The 20,456-nt window shown below is 46.8% G+C and overlaps 1 pseudogene; it reads left to right on the forward strand.

The window, feature by feature from the left end:
- Window positions 1-669: 669 nt before the first annotated feature.
- LOC101035131 (methionine-R-sulfoxide reductase B1 pseudogene) lies at window positions 670-15,697 on the forward strand (annotated as a pseudogene).
- Window positions 15,698-20,456: the final 4,759 nt, after the last annotated feature.

Genomic DNA, 20,456 nt, shown 5'->3' on the forward strand with positions numbered 1-20,456 from the left:
GGCTCTGAAAACACTGTGCTTCCACTTCCATTGGACATCAACTGCCAACCGTGTGACTGAGCCATCTTGGATGTTACTAAACTTTGGATGTTTGTCCCTTCCAAATCTCATGTTGAAGTTTAATCCTGGCTAGGTGCGGCGGTTCACACCTGTAATCCCAGCACTTTGGGAGACCAAGGCGGGCAGATAACTTAAGGTCAGGAGTTCAAGACCAGCCTGGTCAACATGGTGAAACCCTGTCTCCATTAAAAATACAAAAAAAATTAGCCAGGCATAGTGGCACATGCCTGTAGTCTCAGCTACTTAGGAAGCTGAAGCAGAAAATCACTTGAACCCAGGAGGTGGCGGCTGCAGTGAGCTGAGATCATGCCACTGCACTCCAGCCAGGGTGACAGAGTGCGACTCTGTCTCAAAAACAACAACAACAACAACAACAACAACAACAACAACAAAAAACAACTTTAATCCCCAGTGTGGCAATGTTGGGAGGTGGAGCTTAGCGGGAGGTGTTTGGGTCATGGGGGGTGCAGATCCTCTGTGAATGGTTTGGTGCCATCCTTGAGGTGATGTGTGAGTCCTCACTCTGTTAGGTTCCACAAGAGCTGCTTGTTAAAACAAGCCTGGCACCTCTCATCTCTCTTGCTTCCTCTCTTGCCACATGGTCTCCGCATGTGCAGCTCCCCTTTGCCTACCATCCTGAGTGGAAGCTCAACGCCCTCACCAGGAGGAGACGTCAGTGCCATACATCTCATGCAGCCAGTAGAGCTGTGAGCCAAATAAGCCTCTTTGCATTACAAATTGCCCAGCCTCAGGTATTTCTTGATAGCAGCACAAATGCACTAAGACAGATGTACAGCCCAGCTTTCAGGTCACCTAAACTATGGTGGAGGCTCTATCCACTCTAATTCTCACAGCCATTTTGACTCTACTGTGGTCCTGGGGCCCAAGGAGCAAAGGAATTACACCTGTACACGGAGACAATTTCTTCTTTTATGTGCAAATGGGCTTGTGTGTGTGTGTGTGCGTGTGCATCTGGTTACAATTACTATGTAACAAATTACCCCAAACTTGTGATTTGGTCACTGTGTAAGGTAACTAACATCAGGAATGTGTGAACAGAGCTCTGATGATTGCCTCAGCAATGACAAGATTAAAAAAGAAACCAGCATTTCATTATATAATGTCTCAAAATCCAGGATACAAGAGAATACAACTCATACTCATCATCTCAAGAACCAGGCAAATCCCAAGCAGAATGGGAAAAGCCAATCAATAGATGCCAACACTAAAATGAAACAAATATTGAAATTATTGGGCAATATGTATTTTAAAATTTTTTATTTATTTGCTTTTTAAAAGAGATGGGTGAAATCTCACTCTGTTGCTCAGGTTGGCCTCAAACTCCTGGCTTCAAATAATCTTCCCTCTTTGGTTTTCTTTTATATATATATATATATATATATATACATATGCAAATATATAAATATATACATATATATATATTTGCAACCACCGTGTTGGATGACCCTCTTTGGCTTTCTGAGTAGCTAGGATTACAGGTGTGAGACACTATGCCTGACTCTCTGACAATAATTTTAAAGTAATTGTCATAAAAACGCTTCAACAAACAATCATAAATACGTTTGAAACAAAAGTTTTTAATAGACAGTTTCATCAAAGAAATAGAAGATATAAAGAATTCAGTGGAAATTTTAGAACTAAAAAATACAAGAACTGAAGTAAAACTCACTGAAAGGGCCAAATAGTCGAAAGGAGATGACAGAAGAAAGAATCAGTAAACTTGAAGCTAGGTCAACAGAAATCCCTCATTCTGAACAGCAGAGAGTAAGTAGTAAATAGATTGAAGTCTGAACATAAGATAGAAAGTAGATGTTTGAAAGTGAAAAGAGCTCTAGGGAGGTGGAGGTTGCAGCGAGCCAAGATTGCGCCACCGCATTCCAGCCTGGAGGACAATGTGAGATCCTGACTCAAAAAAAAAAAAAAAAAAAAGAAAAGAAAAGAAAAAAAGAGAGAAAAGAAAAGAGCTCCAGGGACCCTTACTACATAAAGTTTTAACACATCACTGAAGTTTCAGAAGAACAGAAAGAAGGTGGGGACCGGCATGGTGGCTCACGCCTGTAATGCCAACACTTTGGGAGGCCAAGATGGGTGGATTGCTTGAGCTCAGGAATTTGAGACCAGCCTGGGAAACATGGCAAAACCCTACCTATCTACCAAAAATACAAAAATCAGCTGGGCATAGTGGCACGTGCATTTGGTCCCATGGTTCCAGCTACTTGGGAGGCTGAGGTGGGAGGATCACCTGAGACAGGGAGGTGAGGCTGTGGTGAGCTGTGATTGCACTCCAACCAGGGTGACGGAGTGAGACTTTGTTCCCTCCTGCAAAATACAGGTATCTATATATTTATAAATCAGGGAGGATAAAGGGACCTAAATTGTAATGTTCAAATTTCATTTGAAGTGATAAAATATTAACACTATTACATCATGATGTTATATACTATAATTCCAGAGCAACCACTAAAAACCTATATAAAGAGATATACTAAGAAGACCCTACAGATAAAGTAAAATGAGGGCAAGGCACGATTTCTCACGCCTGTAATCCCAGCACTTTGGAAGGATGAGGCAGGTGGATCACAAGGTCGGGAATTCAAGACCAGCCTTGCCATCATGATGAAACCCCATCTCTACTAAAAACACAATTAGCTGGGGTGGTGGCAGGTGCCTGTAATCTCAGCTACTCAGGAGGCTGAGGTAGGAGGATCACTTGAACCCAGGAGGTGGAGGTTGTGGTGAGTCAAGATCACACCATTGCACTCCAGCCTAGGCAACAAGAGCGAAACTCTATCTCAAAATAAATAAATAATAGATAAAAAAGTGAAATGAAACACTAAAAAAAATGCTTAGTAATCCACAGGAGAGACTTAAATTCTAATAGATCTGTAATTGTATTAAATGAAAATGGTTTATATACAGAGATTGGCAGAATATATTTTTTAAAACTCTATGCTGTCGGCAGGAAACTCACTTCGAATATAATGACATAGGTAGGTTAAAAGTAAATTGATGGAGGCCAGGCATGGTGGCGCACGCCTGTAATCCCAGCTCTTTGGGAGGCTGAGGTGGGCGGATCACTTGAGATCAGGAGTTTGAGAGCAGCCTGGCCAATATGGCGAAATCTCATCTCTACTAAAAATACAAAAATTAGGTCAGGTGTGATGGCTCACACCTGTAATCCCAGCACTTTGGGAGGCCGAGGAGGGTGGATCGCCTGAGGTCAGGCATTTGGGACCACCTTGGCCAACATGATGAAACCCTGTCTCTATTCAGCAATGAATAGGATTCAACTATTGAAACACAACCTGGATGGATTTTAAGCACATTTTGCTGAGTGGGGGAAAAAGCCAGTCTCAAAAAGTGACATGTTGGCTGGGCATGTTGGCTCACACCTGTAATCCCAGCACTTTGGGAGACTGAGGTGAGTGGATTGTAAAGTCAGGAGTTTGCGACCAGCCTGGCCAACATGAAGCCCCATCTCTACTAAAAATACAAAAAATTAGCCAGGCGTGGCTGGTGCATGCCTGTAAGCCCAGCTACTTGAGAGGCTGAGGCAGGAGAATTGCTTGAACTCGGGAGGGAGAGGTTGCAGTGAGCGGAGATCACACCATTGCACTCCAGCCTGGGCGACAGAGCAAGACTCCATCTCGAGGGAAAAAAAAGTGACATACTATCTGACTTCATTTATAGAACATCCTTGAAATGACAAAATTACAAATCTGGAGAACAGATTAGTGGTTGTCAAGGGTAAGGGAAGGAGAGGGAGGATGTGACTGCAAAGGTGTGACTTGTGCATTTCTTTGTAGTAAAGAAGGAATTCTGTATTTTGATTGTGGAATTTATACCTGTGATCAAGTGTCACTGAATTATATACAAAGACATACAAAAAAGAAATGAGTGCATGCAAAAACTGGTGAAATCCCAGTAAAGTCTGTAGTTGAGTGAATAGTATTATGACAATGTCAGTTCCCTAGTTTTGATTATGTACTATAGTTATGCAAGATGTTACAATTAGGAAAAGCTGGGTGAGGGATATGGGGAATGCCTCTGTGGTATTTTTGCTACTGCGTGTACGTCTGTAATATATTTTTTTAACCTTCCCAGGGTGGGTGCTCCCTGGGAAGAGCTCACTGATGTGTTAAGGTCTGTAATATTTTTTTTTTTGAGACTTGCTCTATTGCCCAAACTGGAGTGCAGTGGTGCGATGATGGCTCACTGCATCCTCGACTTCCCGGCTCAAGTGATTCTCCTGCTTCAGCCTCTCAGGTAGCTGGGACCACAGGCATGCCTGGCTATTGTTACTATTCTTTCTTTCTTTCTTTCTTTCTTTTTTTTTTTTTTTGAGATGGAGTCTCACTCTGTCACCCAGGCTGGAGTGCAATGGCATAATCTCAGTTCACTGCAACCTCTGCTTCTTAAGTTCAAGCAATTCTCCTGCCTCAGCCTCCTGAGTAGCTGGAATTACAGGCATCTGCCACTGCACTCAGCTAATTTTTGTATTTTCAGTAGGCACGGGGTTTCACCATATTGGCCAGGATGGTCTCGATCTCCTGACCTTGTGATCCACCTGTCTTGGCCTCTCAAAGTGCTGGGGATTACAGGCATAAGCCACTGCAACCGCCCTATTATGATTATTAATTCTTTTTTTATAGAGATGGGGTCTGGCTACATTGCCCATGGGCAACCAAGCCCAGCTGGATGCACCATGTTGATGCTCTGGGTCCTCAGCTGTAAAATGGGACTAATTGTAAGACCTGCATCATAAGGTGGTAGCAAGGATTAAATGAATTAACTTAATTCATTTAATTCCTTGCCTAGGAGGTGCACAAATAAACCTTTGCTATTTTGTTATGATAATATTATTTATCATTATTAGAATGCGCCATACGCAGAGGTGAAAGGAGTGTACAGAGAAGGCTGTGTGGGAAATGGAGGTTCCAGTGGGGTTGGGGTCTGGCTGTGGGATCTGAGGTTCTGCGGGGCAAGCCGGCAGGGCCACTCCACCTGGTCTGCCCCCAGCTGCGCAGCAGTCAGAGATTGAACCCAGTGCTGCTTCAACTTTCACATGGGTGGAACTACCTGGAAATATTGTTAAAGTGCACTTTACTTTTTTTTTTTTTTTTTTTTTTTTTTTTTGAGACGGAGTTTCGCTCTTGTTACCCAGGCTGGAGTGCAATGGCGCGATCTCGGCTCACCGCAACCTCCGCCTTCTGGGTTCAGGCAATTCTCCTGCCTCAGCCTCCTGAGTAGCTGGGACTACAGGCGTGCACCACCATGCCCAGCTAATTTTTTGTATTTTTAGTAGAGACGGGGTTTCACCATGTTGACCAGGATGGTCTCGATCTCTCGACCTCGTGATCCACCCGCCTCGGCCTCCCAAAGTGCTGGGATTACAGGCTTGAGCCACCGCGCCCGGCTTTTTTTTTTTTTTTTTTAAGACAGGGTTTCACTCTGTCACCCAGGCTGGAGTACAGTGGCACCATCACTGCTTACTTCAGACTCAGCATTCCTGGGCTCAGGTGATCCTCCTGCCTCAGCCTCCCAAGTAACTGGGATCACAGACGCACGCCACCACACATGGTTAATTTCTTCCTTTCTTCCTTCCCTTCCTTCCTTCCTTCCTTCTCTTTCTCTCTCTCTCTCTCTCTCTTACTTTTGGGTTTTACCATGTTGCCCAGGCTGGTGGTCTCAAACTCCTGAACTCAAGCAATCTGCACGGCCTCCCAAAGTGCTGGGATTACAGGTGTGAGCCACTGTGCCAGTCTAAACTGCATATTTCTGATTCAGTGTGTCTGGGCTAGGGCCTGAGATTCAGCATTTCTAACACTCTGCCAAGGTGGTGCCAGTGCCATTGGTTCTATGGCTTAGCAGGACTCTAGCTGATTCCGATGTGGCTTAAAGTTTAGGAATCACTGAGAGAATGTGATGATTAAGACAATCACATCTCTGGGACTGCAGGCTAGACATCTTTTGAGTTCCCCGGGTGCTTATGAAATAAGCAAGGGCCATGAGCCACTGGATTGGCCAATCCCAGCTGATGAAAGAAAAGCAAACACACTGCCTGAAATTGGAATGTGCCGCCAGGGCAGGGCGGGGGAAGCTCAGGTAGGCGGTGCTCAGGAGATGACAGATGACAGACTGAATGTGAAACAGAAACAGAAGGGAAGTTGGAGCGGAGAACCTGGAATTCTTCAAGAAAGAGATCCCTGATTGGAAAACCGTCAGAACCCATAGAGTGGTGGAAGGAGAGGACATCACCCTGTGTCACCCCTATTTCCTGGCGGTGGTAAAAGCACAAATGAGGTGGGGACAGATGTTTTTGAAGCGATTGGGGCATGGTGGAGGTCTTCCTCACAATCTCAGGGGACACATGTACAGTTTTGCGGGGAAGAGAGATGATGGGTTTGGTTGACTTGTCTCAAATACACCCACTGGGCCGGGCATGGCAGCTCCTGCTTGTAATCCCAGCACTTTGGGAGGCTGATGCAGGTGGATCATTTGAGCCCAGGAGGTCGAGACCAGCCTGGCCAACATGGTGAAACCCCATCTCTACCAGAAATACAAAAATTATCTGGGCATGGTGGTGCATGCCTGTAATCCCAGCTACTCGGGAGGCTGAGGCAGGAGAATCGCTTGAACCCAGAAGGTGGAGGTTGCGGTGAGCCGAGATTGTGCCACTGCACTCCAGCCTGGGGAACAGAGCAAGACTCCGTTTTAAAAGACAACAACAGGCTGGGTGCAGTGGCTCACACCTGTAATCCCAGCACTTTGGGAGGCCGAGGCAAGTGGATCACAAGGTCAGGAGATCAAGACCATCCTGGCCAACATGGTGAAACCCCATCTCTACTAAAAATACAAAAATTAGCCAGGCATGGTGGTGGGTGCCTGTAATCCCAGCTACTCAAGAGGCTGAGGCAGGAGAATCACTTGAACCGGGGAGGCAGAGATTGCAGTTAGCCGAGATCACGCCACTGCACTCCAGCCTGGCGACAGAGCAAGACTCCGTCTCAAAACAACAATCAAAAAAACCAAAAAACCACCACCACCACCACCACCTCCAACAACAAACGCACCCATGGGAGACTAAAGTAACTCCGTCTTGGTGCTAATCTGCCATCTTGACTTCTTTTTGATTTGTTTTTTTCCGGCAGGGTCTTGCTCTGTCACCCCGGTGGCTGGAGTGCAGTGGCAGGATCGTGGCTCACTGCATCTTGACCTCCCAGCCTCCAGCAATCCTCCCACCTCAGCCTCCTGAGTAGCTGGGACTGCAGGAGTGCACCACTACATCCAGCTAATTTTTACATTTTTTTGTAGGGATGGGGTCTATGTTGCCAGGCTGGTCTTGTACTCCTGGGTCAAATGGTCCTCCATCCTCGGCCTCTCAAAGTGCTCAGGTGTAGGCCCATGTTGACTTCGGATTAACCCCAGTTCTGGTAAATCCAATCTGGTAAATCTTAGAATGCCTCTAAGATTTCTGCTTTCATGTACTTATCAAAAACCCTGCCCTCAATCAAAAGAACCTTTATATGATCATAAACACATAATTACCATAAATCCTGCCTTGAGGAAAATTTCCTATAGTGCATAAGCCCCGCATTTGTGGGGTAACAGTATGGGGAATCCACTCTCTTCCTGGGGCCGCCTGAGATATGGCTTCGGTTTGTGAATTTGTTGGCCAGGAACAGTGGCTCACGCCTCTAATCCCAGTACTTAGGGAGGCGAAGGCAGGTGGGTCACCTGAGGTCAGGAGTTTGAGACCAGCCTGGCCAACATGGGAAAACTTCATCTCTACTAAAAATACGAAAATCAGCTGGATGTCGTGGTGGGCACCTGTAATCCCAGCTACTCGGGATGCTGAGGAAGGAGAATCACTTGAATCCAGGAGGCAGAGTGAGCCAAGATCATGCCACTGTACCCCAGCCTGGGTGACAGAAGGAGTCTCTGTCTCAAAAAAGAAGAAAAGTAAAAAAGAAACTGGATTTATCAGCCTCTTCCTCTCTTGGACTTTGGGGGTATGTTTGCGCAGACATGTTCACCTTAGAACCCATCCCATAATGAATAATAATGACAGTGACTATATTTCATGAAATGTGCTCAGTGCTTTACACCCACAATTGTATAGATTTCCCACCACAAGCCTCAGCAGTGAGTACTGTTCCTTTCCATTGATGAAATGGAGGCTTCCTTGTAACCATCAGGCCATCTTTCTCTCTCACGCCTGCACGCACATGTGCACACACACGTACACAATAAACACACCATTTTCAATTCATCAGTAAGTCCCGCTGGCTGTACTTTCAAAGCGTTTCCAAATTCACCCTCTTCTCACCCTCCCCACACATCTCGTCGACCTGTCTACTGTCCCCTCCTGCCTGGATGATCACAGCAGCTTCCTTTCGGTCACTCCCCACCCTGACACCCTCTTTCCCACCTACAGTCAGCGATTACATCCCCTCTCTATTCAAAACTCTCTTGTGGCTCCCATTCTGCTCAGAAAAAAATATCCAACCCCCTGCTTTCCTTTACAAAGCTCTTTGAGGTCTGGACCCTCCCCCTCACACCTCTACCACACTGACCTCATTGCTGATTGCTGTTTTTCTTTCTTTCTTTCTTTTTTTTTTTTTTTTTTTATTGAGACAGAGTCTTGCTCTGTTGCCTGGCTGGAGTGCAGTGGCACAATCTCGGCTCACTGCAACCTCTACCTCCCGGGTTCAAGTGATTCTCCTGCCTCAGCCTTCTGAGTAGCTGGGACTACAGGCACGCACCACCATGCCTGGCTAATTTTTGTATTTTTAGTAGAGATGTTGGGCAGGATGGTCTCAATCTCTTGACCTCGTGATCCGCCCTCCCTCTTTCTTTCTCTTTCTGAGACAGGGTCTTGTTCTGTTGCCCAGGCTGGAGTGTAGTGACATGACCATGGCTCACTGCAGGCTTAGCTCCTAGGCTCAAGCAAGGCTTCATTCTCCAGCTTCCTGAGTAGCTAGGACGACAGCTGGGTGCCACCATGCCTGGCTAATTTTAAAAAATGTTTATTTATATTTTTTTGTAAAGATGAGGTCTCAGTATGTTGCCCAGGCTGGTCTTGAACTCCTGGGCTCAAGTGATCCTTCTGCCTCGGCCTCCCAAAGTGCCGGGATTGCAGGCGTGAGCCACTGTGCTTGACCTGCATTGCTGTTTCATGAATGAAGAGCCCATTCCTGGCTGCATAGTTCAGGGATCTTAGTGGCTAACAGCAGAGTCCACACTGGCTAATTTGAGCAGTCAGGGGAATGGGGAAGTTCACAGATTATCAGCGAGGGCAGAGAGGCAGATTATGAAGCTGTTAAAGTAAACTAAATATGACCTGAGAAGGACTCCGCACTATTATATTTGAATCCTCGTGGATGAACTGTAACCTAGCTTATTAGGAAGACAAGATTCAAAACCTCATTTAGGAGTATGTTCTTGTAACAACAGCTGAGTGTTGGCCAATCCCTGCGGCCATGCTTCAACCACTCATAGACTGCTAAGTGTTCGAACTGTTTTCAAATAAGGCAAACGCCAACCTGCAGCCAATCCAGCAGTTTCTGCACCAAACTTCCGATTTCTGTATGTCACTTCTCTTTTTCTGTCTATGCATTTGTTCTGATCACAAGACATCGCTGGGGTCTCCGAATCTGCTGTGATTCTCGGGGCTGCCTGATTCACAAATCATTCATTGCTCAATTGCTCAATTGAACTTCTTTAAATTTAATTCGTCTGAACTTTTTATTTTTATTTATTTACTTTTTTTGAGATGGAGCCTTGTTCTGTCACCCAGGCTGGAGTTCAGTGGTGTGATCTTGGCTCACTATAGCCTCCACCTCCCAGGTTCAAGAGCTTTTCCTGCCTCAGCCTCCTGAGCAATTGGAATTACAGTCACCTGTTACCACATCTGGCTAATTTTTGTATTTTCAGTAGAGATGGGATTTCATCATGTTGGCTGGACTGGTCTTGAACTTCTGGCCTCAAGTGATCTGCCTACCTCAGTCTCCCAAAGTGTTGGGATTACAGGCGTTAGCCACCATGCCCGACCAGGTTTCTGTGAATTTCTTCTACAAATTTACCTATTCTGAATAGTTCACATAAATTGAATCATATAATGTGTGGTCTTTTGCATCTGGCTTCTTTCACTTGGCATAGTGTTTTTTTTTTCTTTTTTCTTTTTTGAGATGGCGTCTCACTCTGTCACCCAGACTGGAGTGCAGTGGCATGATCTTGGAGGCTCGGAGGCTCACTGCAGCCTCTGCCACCTGGCTTCCAGTGATTCTCCTGCCTCAGCCTCCCAGGTAACTGGGATCACAGACATGCGCCACCATGCCTGGCTACTTTTTGTGTTTTTAGTAGAGACAGGGTTTCACCATGTTGGCCAGGCTGGTCTTGAACTCCTGACCTCAGGTGATCTGCCCATCTCAGCCTCCCAAAGTGCTACGATTATAGGTGTGAGCCACTGCACCCAGCCTTACTCGCTCTTTTTTTCTACCCCCCAAATCAGATGTTAGGTATAGTGTTTTCAAGGTTTACCTATGTTGTAACATGCATTAATATTTTGTTTCTTTTTGTTTATTTTAGAGTTAGGGTCTCATTCTGTTGCCCAGGCTGGACTGCAGTGGCACAATCATAGCTCACTGCAGCCTGGAATGCCTGGGCTCAAGTGATCCTCCCACATCAGCATCTTTAGCAGCTGGGACTACAGGCGTGCACCACCCCTGGCTAATTTTTATTTTTGATAGAGACAGAGTCTCACTATGTTGCCCAGGCTGGTCTCAAACTCCTGGGTTTGAGCGATCCTCCCATCTCAGCCTCAGAAGTAGCTGAGATTACTGGTGTGAGCCACCGCACCTGGACCTGTATGAGTTTTATTTATTTTTATGATTTTTAAAATTTTAGATGAAGTCTTTCTGTGTCACCCAGGCTGGAGTGCAGGGGCACTATCTTGGCTCACTGCAACCTCTGCTTCCCAGGTTCAAGTGATCCTCCTGATCAGCCTCCTGAGTAGCTGGGATTACAGGTGCCCACCAACATGCCCAGCTAATTTTTGTATGTTCAGTAGAGAGAGGGTGTCACCATGTTGGTCAGGCTGGTCTCGACTCCTGACCTCAAGTGATCTACCTACCTCGGCTTCCTGAAGTGCTGGGATTATAGGCTTGAGCCACCGTGCCTGGCCCGGCTGGCTAGTTATTGAACTGATGACCCACTCTTTGTCCCATACACCTGTCCTGGAGCTGCTTTGGCTCAAGTGGAACAAAGAAGTGAGACCTTGTTTCAAAAAACTAAAAGAAACCCTGAAAAGAACAAAACAATGTCTACCCACCTCCCCCTGCTCCTGATCACCAGTGACATAACTTCTCAAGATTCTCAACTGGCAGGTGGTTCTACTGGTGTCTCCTAGCCCACTCATGAGGCTTAAGGCATCAGCAGGGCTGGCTCCTTGTAGAAGCTGCAGGGGGATCCCTTTCCTTGCCGTTTTCAGCTTCTGGAGGTGTCCAGCATCCGGTGGCCCCAATTCTCTTCCTGACATCACTCCAACCTCCTGCTTCTGTGGTCACATCTCCCTCTTTTGTGACGATGTTGGGTCCCAGCGGACAACCCAGGATAACGTCCCTGCCCCGAACCCTGAACTTACTCCTATCTGCAAAGTCCCTCGTGCCATGGAACATAACATATTCCCAGGTCCACGGACCAGGAGCATCTCTGGGGACCACTTTTCCATCCAGCACACATCCATTACAAATGCAGCAACACACCACAACAGTGTTAGCAGAACTTGTGACTTTGTCACCAAAAGAAATCACAGACATTTCCTGTCACGTTACCTTCCAGCAGGCGCCTTGAAATATCATTTATGCTCAGCTCTGCTTCTAAGTCACAGTGGTTATTAAAGCTGCCACGGGTGATTTTTTTGCTTAATGCATTAATGAAGCAGCACATGAATTGCTATATTACAGCGAGAAAAAATATTTTGATCACTGTATTATACTAAGAGTTGGATTCCTTTGTCCTGCATATGTTCTTTCATTATAAGAAGGGTGCATAGGTTTTTTAAGGCTGTGGTGAGGTCCAGTGGGTGAAGATGGTAAAGAAGCCCTGCCTCGCCGGGCGTGGTGGCTCAAGCCTGTAATCCCAGCACTTTGGGAGGCCAAGGCGGGTGGATCACGAGGTCGAGAGATCGAGACCATCCTGGTCAACATGGTGAAACCCTGTCTCTACTAAAAATACAAAAAAAAACTAGCTGGGCGTGGTGGCGCGTGCCTGTAATCCCAGCTACTCAGGAGGCTGAGGCAGGAGAATTGCCTGAGCCCAGGAGGCAGAGGTTGTGGTGAGCCGAGATCGTGCCATTGCACTCCAGCCTGGATAACAAGAGCGAAACTCCGTCTCAAAAAAAAAAAAAAAAAAAAAAAAAAAAACAGAAGCCCTGCCTCAGGGTCTGTGGAACGCAGAACTGCCAGGAACCAGGGTCCCTGGATGACTGGGTGGGGCCATCCTGCCAGCGGCAGCGCTCACCTTGGGAGGAGGAGCTGGGGTGGAGAATGACGCTCTGTGGTTTGTAATCCACGGTCACTGTATTTGGGGGGCTCTTTGTTACAGCAGCTCAGCTGACTCTACTCGGCAGGAGTCCCTGATTCAAGTTGTCCTGCTCACTTGTGGGGGCCGATCCAGGGTTAGCGAGACCTCATGTTTGCTTACAGTTCAGGGGTTTCTTGGAAAGAGAATGGACTGGACCCAGTGGCTCAGGCCTGTAATCCCAGTTCAGGGAGGGGCTGGGGTGGATGGAGGATGGTGCTGAGGAGGGAAGATCGCTTGAGCCCAGGAGTCTGAAGCTGCACTGAGCTGAGATCACACAAGACACAGGATCTTGCTATGTTGCTAAGGCTGGTGGTAAACTCCTGGCCACAGTCAATCCTCCTATCTCAGCTCCCTCCAGTAGCTGGGATTACAGGCTTGTGCCACCAGGCCCAGCCAATTCTTTAATTTTTTTGTATAGTTGGGATCTTGCAATGTTGACCAGGCAGGTCTGGGCTCAAGTGATCCGCCCACCTCAGCCACCTAACGCGCTGTGATTACAGGCTTAAGCAACCAGATCCAGGCTCCAAATTAATTTTAAAGATGCTTCATTTCACCCAATACATCCAAAGTGCTATCATTTCAACATCTAATGAATGTATAAATTATAATCGAGCTGTTTTACATTATTTTTTCCCCAGAGTAAATCTTCGAATTCTGGGGTTTTACACTCACTGCACAAATCAGGTTGCACCACCTACATTCCAGGTGTTAGATAGTGACACATGGCCTGGGAGCCCCCGCGGATAGCACAGCCTACATGAAGCTGCTGCTCTAGACCTCTCACCATGGATGCTGATGAACGTTCTTACTACCAAGGCATTTCTAGCTCCTGTTATTTTACTTACAGCACAATGCAATTTGAGACATTTATTTATGTAAACATACAAAAATTAGCCAATTGGGTGGCACGTGCCTGTAATTCCAGCTACTCAGGAGGCTTAGGCAGAAGAACTGTCTGAATCTGGGAGGTGGAGGTTGCAGTGAGTCGAGATTGTACCACCGTACTCCAGCCTCGGTGACAGAGCCAGACCTTGTCTCAAAAAACAAAATAAAACAAATTCCAGAAGTTGTCCCTGGAGTGTACTTTCCAGGCTTCTGTCACCTCTCCCCAATCTTTCCTGGCATCCCCCATTTCAGCTGGGGATCTAAATGATTAAACCCTCTCCCCCATCCCTGGGATGGGGTCTGTAACCTGGATGTAGCCATTTCCATCAGTTTGTCTTCTTAGCCACAGTGATTGGGTTTGTTATGGGCATATGACCTAACTCAGTTCAATCAGAATGATCCTCAGTCCTGAACATCTTGGGAAAAAGATGCTGGTTTTCTTCCTACTGGAGAAAAATGAAGGCTGAAGCCTGAAGCCTGGGATGCTGCTAGATCTGTCTTGGATTTACAAGAGTAAACAGGCTATCTCATCAGCAGAAGGGAGGCCTGAAATATTAAAAACAAAAAACCAAAAAACGTAAGGCCAGGCGGGCTTACGCCTGTAATCCCAGCACTTTGGGAGGCCAAGGCTGAAGAATCACTTGAACCTGAAAGGCGGATGTTGCAGTGAGCTGAGATCATGCAATTGCACTCCAGCCTGCATGACAGAGCAAGAGTCCATCTCAAAAAAAAAAAAAAAACAAAAACAAAAAACCAACTAAGAGGTTACTGATGTCTTAAGCTGCTAGATCAAACTTAACCTGAAGCCTCACCACTAACCCTAGACTTGTCAGTTTTGTAAGCCCATAAATTCTCCATTGTTCAAGCTAGCATGAGTTGAGTGTTTGGTTATTTACCACCAAAAGTGTCCGATAGATACCATGAGGCTGAAATAAAATTATATGTCTCCAATGACTGAAGAACTAGAAGGAAAATTAGTAATGGCAGGAAGAATGGAGTGCCATGGATTGGCTGGAGGAAAGTGCCAGATGCAGATTATTGACAATCAGTGATTCAGCTCTGAGCGCCACAATGCAGATTACTGAACTTGAGTTATGTGCAATAAAAAATTAAATTTAATGCTGTCCCAGTAGAAAGGTGTCTTGTGACCCACTGCTTGAGACCCCTAGTCTGTTACAAATACTACTTCAGGAATTTAAGAAATAACAAAAAGCTTTGGAGAACATATTTGTGAGTATAAGTCAAACATGATCTAGGAACTCGATCACTCATACACTCCTGGTGGGAATGGAAAAAGGGAGCAGCCATTCTGAAATACAGTTCGGCTGTTTCCTGTAAAACAAAATATGCAATTCCTAGTCAGCCCAGAAAGGTATGCCTGAATATTTATTCCAGAGCAAAAGAAAAAAAAATTAAAATATTGATAAATTTAAATATTCCAATGATCTTCTCCTCAGTTCCCATGCTCTCTCCAGTGACGACGAACTCACTATTAATCAGTTTGGGACACATCCTTGCACACTGTTTTATACATTTTTAAACATTTTATATATTACCCATGTTTTATATATTTGCATAATACATGTATAGCTCCCAAGGAAATCTGTCTGTGTGACTGTTTTAATTAGAGTTTTTACTTTGACATAATTGTGGATTCACATGCAATTGTGAGAGATAACGCAAAGAGATGGGCGTGGGTCCTGGCGGTCGTGGGGTGGGCGGCTTTGGGTCTGTCGGAGGGGGCAAGCGTGCAGTGGTCCCGGCAGCGACCTGTTGTTCCACAGCTTCTTCGGGGGTGAGGTTTTCCAGAATCACTTTGAGCCAGGCGTCTGTGCGTGCCAAGTGTGGCCACGAGCTGATCTCCAGCCTCTCATAGTACACACACTCATTCCCCTGGTGGGTGTTCACCAAGACCGTCCACTCTGACAGCGTGGCCAAGTGCCTGGAGCACAGTCATCCCGAAGCCTTGAAGGTGTCCTGTGTCAAGTGTGGCAATGTGTTGAGCCTCGAGTTCCTGAACGTGGCCCCAAGCTGTGGCCATCGGGATTCTGAGTGAATATTCAGCAGCTCACTGAAGTTTGTCCCGAAAGGCAAAGAAACTTTTGCCTCCAAGGGCCACCTTGTGGGCAGCCCACATCAACCCTAGATGGCCATGGCTCTACGGCCACACACTGGCCATTCTACCACGGATTTAGAGCCCTGGGCGTTGAGACAGGAAGGCAGGGCATGGTGGCTGAAACATCAAGGAGGCTCCCAAGGCCCCAGCTCTGAACAAGATCTTGTTTCCTGGAAAAGTCACTTATTTTTTTATTTTATTTTTTTTTTTTTTTGAGACGGAGTTTCGCTCTTGTTACCCAGGCTGGAGTGCAATGGCGCGATCTCGGCTCACCGCAACCTCTGCCTCCTGGGTTCAGGCAATTCTCCTGCCTCAGCCTCCTGAGTAGCTGGGATTACAGGCATGCCCCACCATGCCCAGCTAATTTTTTGTATTTTTAGTAGAGACGGGGTTTCACCATGTTGACCAGGATGGTCTTGATCTCTTGACCTTGTGATCCACCCGCCTCGGCCTCCCAAAGTGCTGGGATTACAGGCTTGAGCCACCGCGCCCGGCAAAAGTCACTTATTTGCTAATCGTTCTGCCTTCTGTCAGGACAGGCCTGGACTGTGTGGCCACGCTGTCAGCTGACTTAGCCCCTGCTCATTTGATAAGACGTCTCAGGAGGTGTGCCCTGGGCGCAGCTGGTCTTTGAATGATGTTACCACCTGACCTTCTCTTCCTGGCCCTGCCTCTGGACTCACCCCTGTGGGTCCCAATTCCAAGACAGACTTTCATACTCACCAAAGCTTAGGTCCACATCTCCCAGGCTGCTTATGAGACAGAATGGAAATGGAGGCTGCCCCTGACAGCCCTGGTCGCCACATGATCCGCTGTGGCTAAACCCTTCCAGGCCAGCCAGGTGGTGATGGTCCGTGAGCCACTAGAAAAGCAGGCTGACAGGGCAGACCCTTGGCCTCTCGTCTAAGAGGAGAGAAACCTAAAGCCTGTTTTACAATCTATGCGGAAGTAGCTTGGCCCACTCTGGCTTAGGCAAGTGGCTGTCACTTCGTTATTTTAACGAGCACAAGGCTGGGGCCCTGCAGTTCACCTGCAGACAGGTCCCCAAGATGTGACTGTGTCTTACTGTTCATGCTCAGAGGTCTTTTGTCACAGGGGAAAGCAGGTGATGCTGAAATCACCCCCCCCATCTTAAGCATCTTAAGTAATTACTTTCTGGAGTAATCAGGTGGAAGTCAACAAGCAGATGAAATGTGAAAAGAAAAAAAGAGAGAAAGAGGAAGGAGGGAGGGAGGGAGGGAGGGAGGGAGGGAGTCAGACACTGGGTACCCTTTACCCAGTTTCCCCTAAGTATAACATCTTGCAAAAACTATGGTACTATATCACATCCAGAATATTGACATTATGTATTAGTCCGTTCTCACACTGCTATAAAGATGCTACCTGAGACTGGGTAATTTATAAAGGAAAGAGGTTTAATTGACTCGCAGTTCTGCATGGTTGGGGAGGCCTCAGGAAATGTACAGTCATGACAGAAAGGAAAGCAGTCACCTCTTACATGGCGGCAGGAGAGAGAGAGAGAGGGAAAGAAGACAGAGGAACTTCCAAATACCTAAAAAACCATCAGATCTTGTGAGAACTCACTATCATGAGATTAGCATGGGGGAACCGCCCCCTCCCCAGTCCAGTCCAATCACTTCCCAGCAGGTCTCTTCCTCAACACCTGGGGATTACAATTCAAGATGAGATTTGGGTGGGGACACAAAGCCTAGCCAGATCAGACTGATACAGACAAGACACAAAACACTCCACCATACCGCAAGATCCCTCATGTTGCCCTTTCAATAGCCACATTCACTCCTCTCCCTTCCTTCACCTCTGACAACCCCTAATCTATCTATTTCTATAATTTCTTCATTTCAAGAAGGTTGAAATGGAAACACGCCAGCCTGGGTAACAAAGTGAGACGGGCTCTCTGGGGAAAAAAAAGAAAATTAGCCGGGCCTGGTGGCACGCACCTATGACAGGTCGCTGTCATACCAGCTACTTGGGAGGCTGAGTGGGAGGACGGCTTGAGCCCGCGAGATGGAGGCTGCGGTGAGGGGCGATTTTGCCACTGCTACGCTCTGGCTTGGGTTACAGAGTGAGACCACGTCCAAAGAAACGGAAACAAAAAGAGACCTCTGCTCTGCAAAAGGCGCTGTTGAGAGAATGAAAAATCTACCCTCTAGCAATCAGGGGTTGGTTCCTGAATCATCCCGCTGGAATGGAAGCTCTAACAGTGGTGTGGCGGTGGGGCGTGTCTTCCATTTGTCCCTCCTTATCTACCGTCCCTGCTTCTCCGCCCTGCTCTGGGCCCCAGGTAGAGGGGAGAGGGTTTGTTCCCCAGGGCTCCTCCCTGTGAGGGGGCCACTACAATTTGGCTATTGCCTCCACGAATCTAAGTGACTCCTCCCCAAGTCAGGTGACCACATGCACACCCTCAACCCGGTCCCCTTCCTTCAGGCCTGTGGATGAGGGCCTCTCACCCCTGCCGGCCCCGGGAGCTTGCACTAGCTCTTGTCATTTGCCTTCGCTATCCCATCGCGTTATAAAGGCTTCTGGTATCAACCCCACCTCAAATTATCCTAAATTGACGGGGCCATCTGTTTCCTGCTGGGCCCTAACTGATACACTATAATTAAAGATGTGGGAGAATGCAAATGAGAGATAATGGTAAGACGTAAAAAGCCGGCTACCAAACTGTATACAGCATGGTTCCAATTTGGGTGAAATTGCTCACAGAAAGGAAAACAAAAGGAGGAACAGTGACAAATTGTTAAAAAATATTTACCTCCAGGAGGTGAAATACGAGACTGACTTTAACTCTGCAAGTTGTATGTTTCTGTATGGATGAAATCTTTTTTTTTGAGACGGAGTTTCGCTCTTGTTACCCAGGCTGGAGTGCAATGGCGCGATCTCCGCTCACCGCAACCTCCGCCTCCTGGGTTCAGGCAATTCTCCTGCCTCAGCCTCCTGAGTAGCTGGGATGACAGGCACGCGCCACCATGCCCAGCTAATTTTTTGTATTTTTAGTAGAGACGGGGTTTCACCATGTTGACCAGGATGGTCTCGATCTCTCGACCTCGTGATCCACCCGCCTCGGCCTCCCAAAGTGCTGGGATTACAAGCTTGAGCCACCGCGCCCGGCCTGGATGAAATCTTTTCCAAGGAGCAAGTGTTACTTTGGTAGTCAGAAAACATATGCACAAACAAACAAATGGACAATTCCTATGTATTGGGACGAATTGTTCCAGAAGTGGGAGGAAGGATGAGAGGAGGATGATGAAGTTACAGGTGATTTTTTTTTCTTTTATGCTTTTGTGTATTTCTCTCTCTCTTTTTTTTTTTTTTTTTTTTTTTATAAAGATGGGGTTTCACCATGATGGCCAGGCTGGTCTTGTACTCCTGACCTCAGGTGATCCACCCACCTTGGCCTCCCAAAGTGTTAGGATTACAGGCGTGAGCCACCGCGCCCGGCCGCTTTTGTGTATTTTTCAAGCTTTATCCGCTGAACATGCGTGGCTGATTTTATCCGAAAAGCATTTAACAAAAAGAGATGGTTTGAGACAGACACAGAGACCCGGGTCAGGATGCTTGTTGGAGAAATGAATGAGAAAGATGGATGAGAAAGATGGAGTCACATAAAGCCAGAGACAGAAAGACACAGGAAGAGAGAGAGAAAGAGGGGGGGAGAGAGAGAGAACAAAAAGCAAGACGTGAGAGGAGAACCTGAGAAAAATCAGGGCAGTCATGGCATAGTGAACAAGCTTTGAAACTGGACGGTGTGCGGGTTCAAGCCCTACCTCTGCCATTTTTTAGCTGTGTATCTTTGAACAGTTCCTTTACTTTACTGGGCCTCAGTTTCCCATCTGTAAAATAAGGTAACAGAACATCCCTTTTGTTTCTTTCTTTCTTTTTTTTTTTTTTTTTTTTTTTTTGAGACAGTCTCTCACTCTGTCACCCAAGCTGGAGTGCAGCGGCACAACCAGAGCTCACGGCAGCCTCAACCTCCCAGACTCAAGGGATCCTCCCATCTCAGCCCCATGAGTAGCTGGGACAACAGGTAGGTGCCGCTGTCAGAGAGATTTGAACCCAAGTGACTCCATGTTGAGTGAGGGCTAGGGAAATGAGGCTGGGCCTTGCTGGGCTGCATTCCCAGGAAGTTAGGTATTCCTAGTCTCTAGATGTTTATGGTTAAGGGAACCAATTGATAACGTTTACTAAACAGACTCAGACTCAGGAATGTCCTGAAATCCCTATATCTTGAGAAGCATTCTTAATTTTGCTTTAAAGATAGGAATATCAGTTCTTGCAAAATACAGTAATTAAGAAATTTAATCCTTTATCACAAACCCTTGAGCAGAGCACATCTCCCCATGATTTTTTTTTGGTTATTCTATATATAAACAAGCATGGTACCCAGGGTGGCCCATTCCTTCACTTTCAGCAACACCCTTCTCTGTCTATGGAGTAGCTATTCCTTCACTACTTTTTTTTTTTTTTTTTGAGATGGAGTTTCGCCCTTGTTACCCAGGCTGGAGTGCAATGGCGCGATCTCGGCTCACCGCAACCTCCGCCTCCTGGGCTCAGGGAATTCTCCTGCCTCAGCCTCCTGAGTAGCTGGGATTACAGGCACGTGCCACCATGCCCAGCTAATTTTTTGCACTTTTAGTAGAGACGGGGTTTCACCATGTTGACCAGGATGGTCTCGATCTCTCGACCTCGTGATCCACCCGCCTCGGCCTCCCAAAGTGCTGGGATTACAGGCTTGAGCCACCGCGCCCGGCGCTCCTTCACTACTTTTTTT

The sequence above is a fragment of the Saimiri boliviensis genome, chromosome 14 (assembly GCF_048565385.1).
Source record: "Saimiri boliviensis isolate mSaiBol1 chromosome 14, mSaiBol1.pri, whole genome shotgun sequence".
In the NCBI taxonomy this organism is placed as follows: domain Eukaryota; kingdom Metazoa; phylum Chordata; class Mammalia; order Primates; family Cebidae; genus Saimiri; species Saimiri boliviensis.